This window comes from Rhagoletis zephyria, unplaced genomic scaffold (assembly GCF_001687245.7).
Source record: "Rhagoletis zephyria isolate East Lansing unplaced genomic scaffold, Rhagoletis_zephyria_1.1 Rzeph_scaffold_08720, whole genome shotgun sequence".
In the NCBI taxonomy this organism is placed as follows: domain Eukaryota; kingdom Metazoa; phylum Arthropoda; class Insecta; order Diptera; family Tephritidae; genus Rhagoletis; species Rhagoletis zephyria.
In genome coordinates, this window is record NW_016165800.1 from 1 (window position 1) to 4657 (window position 4657).

Below are 4657 nucleotides of genomic sequence, written 5' to 3' on the forward strand. Positions count from 1 at the left end.
AACTCTGTGGAATAAAGGATGATGGCCGGCAGGGTTTTTACTTCCGGTTGATCATACAAAAGCGAACGTGGTGTTTTATTAGCAATCAATATTAAAGTCACTGTAATCTTCTTTTTACATCGGGAAAAATCGATCGTTATAGAATCGAGGACAGACATAAAACAGCTTTCGTAACACAAGAAGGACATTTTCAATGGACGTGTTTGCCCTTTGGCTTGAAAACATCGCCAGCAATTTTCCAAAGAATTTTAAGTAACATAATAAGAAAACATAAGCTTAGTGAATTCGCGGTTAATTACATAGACGACATTTTGATTTTCTCAAAATCTTTCACAGATCATATGTCACATTTATCATTATTGCTTGAAGCAATATCGAAAGAAGGCTTCAGATTAAAACTATCGAAATGCACTTTCGCAGCAGATTCAGTTAAATATTTAGGTCATATCATCAAAAGGAATTCAATTAGCCCCTTAAAAGATAATTTGATATCAATAAGAGATTTCCCAACACCAAAAACAAGAAAAAATGTAAGACAGTTTTTAGGGAAAATAAATTTTTACAATAAATACATACCAAATATTTCCATAACACTGGACCCTTTGCATAACCTTCTCAGAAAAGATCAAAACTTTGTGTGGTCGGAAAAATGTCAAAAATCATTTGAAGAGATGAAAATACTACTTTGTTCTCAGCCTGTTCTAGCAATTTTTGATCCAAAGTTACCAATACATATATATACCGACGAAAGTCTGCTAGGATTCGGAGCCGTTTTAAAACAACCCCAGGAAAATAATGAAGAAAAGCCGGTGGCCTATTTTTCCAAGAAACTTAATGAAGTACAAAAAAGAAAAAAAGCTATTTACTTGGAATGCCTTGCAATAAAAGAGGCAGTAAAATACTGGCAACATCGGCTTATAGGGAGAAAGTTCATAGTTTTCACGGACCATAAACCCTTAGAAAAAATGAATGTAAGAGCTAGAACAGATGAAGAGCTAGGAGATTTAACATACTACCTGTCACAATATGATCTTGAGATCAGATATTCTCCAGGAAAATATAACCTAGAAGCAGATTGCTTAAGTAGAAATCCGGTGTTAGAGTCACACGAAAATAATGACGAAGAATTAAATGTTGTAAATTTAGTTCCACTAGATGACATACAAAAAGATCAAGAAAAAAATGTTGAATTACGACATAAAAACCACATCAACTTCAAAAACAATATATATTACCAAAAAGTCGGAAAACAAGAAAAAATTGTACTGTCTGAACCATTTAGCATAAGATTAATAAAAAGTACGCATGAATATTATTGCCATATAGGTACAAAACAAACGCAGGATAAGATCAGACCATTCTATACAGCAAGAAATTTAACAAAAAATATAAAGAAAATTTGTGATAGTTGTGCAATATGCATAAAGAACAAATCAAGAGGACAAAAGAAGTACGGGCAGTTGTCTCAATTAGGTCCTGCCACTACTCCGTTCGAGATCGTTTCCATAGACACAATAGGTGGATTTGGGGGTTCACGATCAACAAAAAAATATTTACACTTGTTAGTGGATCACTTCACGCGATACGCTTATATTTTGACGTCCAAAACACAAAACACGAATGATTTTATAAAATTGGTTAAGAAAGTGTTAGAGCACCATGAAATAGGTATGGTTTTAACGGACCAATACCCAGGCATCAATTCTACAGAGTTTAAAAAATTTCTAGAAAAATCGAACATACCAATTATTTTCACTGCGGTAAACGCACCATTCTCAAACGGTTTAAATGAAAGACTGAACCAAACGTTGGTAAATAAAATCAGATGTAGAATAAATGATGGAAAAAATAGAGTGGCATGGACCACAGCGGCACATGAAAGTGTAAAAAGATATAATGAAACCGAGCATACTGTAACTGGATTCAGTCCCAAATACTTATTAGAAGGAAATGATACTACTTTAGTACCAAATGAATTAAAACTTGCGAAAACATTAAAAAAACTTGCACAAGATAGGAAGCTAGCACTTGAAAACAGCATAAAATCACATAACTACAATAAAATACAATTTGATAAAACCCGAAACTATCATGAATTCAACGTGGGAGATCAAGTATACGTTCAAAATGGGAATCGTTTAAATAGGAAAAAATTGGATGAAATAAAAATAGGACCTTACAAAATTTTAGAAAAAATTTCAAATTCAATATATAAAGTAAATACCGGTCATAAAAAACCAGAATCAAACCTTTTTCATATCACAATGCTTATTCCCATTCCAAAGCATGAATACACGTAAACAAATCTTTAGATAGTAAGAAGATAGAAGTTAATGAAACGAGATTTTACAAATCTCTTCCCCAAGGGGGGGAGATGTAAACTACTTTTACTGAATTTCTAGTTAGTATTTAGTTCTAAGATATAACTCTAGTCGAACACACCAAGTAGATGGTGTAGTGTGTTCGGGGCATTATGTACATAGTATAACAGTTAAGATGACACTTGTGAAGAGAAACGATTAGAAACAAAGAAACGAAGTAAATACAAAAAGTTAAGCGGCAAATCATTGTGCTGAGGAAAATTAATAAATTACAAATTATAAGCTTTAAATGTCGTTTCTCTTTATAGGTAAATAATTTAAGTAAACTATTGTGATAAGAATCAATATTAAATAATATAAACACTCTTTATAGAGAAACCCAATTGAGTTTATACATTTGTTGCTGTGTTAGGCGGATCGAGTTAAACAAACATTACATTAATAATATAAACCGACTTGTCTGTATTAATAAATATACGGAACCTAACTCAACATGGCGCAGTCGGTAGTCGGTTATCTATTACAAAATAAAGAATATTAAAATTGGAGAAATAAAAGTCAAAGTGCAAGTGAGTATACACATATGTCAACCGGTGAAAATCACCAAGAAAAAGTTAAGCGGCTACAAGTAGAGACAAATGCAACGGTTACAGAAAGTACAGCAATCTCACGTGAAGCAAAACTATTTTGCAGTGCTATACATACTCAAGAAAATAAAGTCAAAATGGAGACATCTTTTAAGTCCCCGGGTATATTAACATTCGTAGGGAAAATAAAAGAAAAGTGGACGAGATGGAAGGAAAGATTCGAATACTATTTGGTTGCCACCGGATTCAACAAAGAGCCACAAGAAAGACAAGTGGCTGTATTCTTCACGGTAATTGGTGAAGATGCTACTGAAAAATTTAAAACTTTTGGCATGTCTACAGAAAACAAAAAGGTACTTGCAGAAAGTATTTGAAGAGTACTGTACACCAAAACCAACGAGATAATTAACAGAATTTATTCTTCACGCGAGCTTAAAAAGCTCAGTGCAACGTGCGGTTTTGCCACTTTAAGAGACAGCTTAATAAGAGATCGGATTGTTTGTGGAATTCTAAGGGCAAGACTGTTAAGAGAACAATCCTTGACCTTAGATACATGTGTCAATATGTGTAAATCAAAGGAGCTTGCACAAAAACAACTTAAAAGTATCGGTGGCGATAATAAGGCAATTAATGCCATTATCCATTATCCATTATAAAAAAAAAGAAAAAAAAATAATAATGTCAAGAAAAACTACAATAAAAATCAATATTCAAACAAGAATCAAGAAAAACGAGACTGGCAAAAACAGCGGCTGAATAACGGTAAGCAGAATCAACACACCAACAGCACTAGTAGTACTACAAGCAGCGACAGAATTGGATTTGCTGAGCATGTGAAGGTGAACATCCACCGCGCATACGGAAGCAAATGTGACGTCTGTAAAGGTGTCGATGATGGCAATCCTACAAATNTTGAATGTCATTTATGTATTAATCTTATGTATTAAGTCAAGCTATAAGTAGTCCCGCTTCTAGCAAATTCCGTTCTTTTTTACTTGTCTACGGAGCGAAACCAATGTGAGTAGAGTCAACCTATGTATATAGCTTGTACTATCTGTAAATTGCATTTTTTGTATTTCTTGTCTTAGAGAATAAACCAAGTTGAGAATCCAAGTGGAAATCAAACCATACTGTTACTCGAGATTCCCCTTTATTTGTAGCAGCAGAGATTCTCCCAAGTTTATTCGAAGTACGTAAAAAAGCACAACTTTATTCTATTANGCAGCAGGGATTCTCCCAAGTTTATTCGAAGCCCGTAAAAAAGCACAACTTTATTCTATTGTCGCAATTATTGCCATTGTTCCTGTCCATTTCTGTTAATCGTCGTTCATCAAGTCTATGTCAAGCAGCCCAAATACGCCGAGAAGGAGTCAAAGGAAAAACAAAGGACTGTTGCCCGTTCGTCTTGAAGAATTTGTCGTAGAGATGTCCCCTCCTAACCCGCCAAGTGACAAAATGTCGAACGAACAATCCAGCACGCCTTCCCAGTCGCAGCAGCAGCAGAATTTGTCTGCCCAGCAACAGCGCAGTTCGGGCGCCGAAAAGCAGCAAGATTCGTCCGGTAAACAGCAAAAAACTACACCCGCCAAGATATCAACCTCGAACCCATCATCAGTACAACCACAGCCGGTAAGTGTTAACCTCGATGGGTTTAGACGCCAGTTGGATGAAATGCAAAACGAGTTCAAGCGCCAAATGTACGCCATGCAAAAGCTACTCGTTTCCAACACACAGCAACTACGCTCTGAT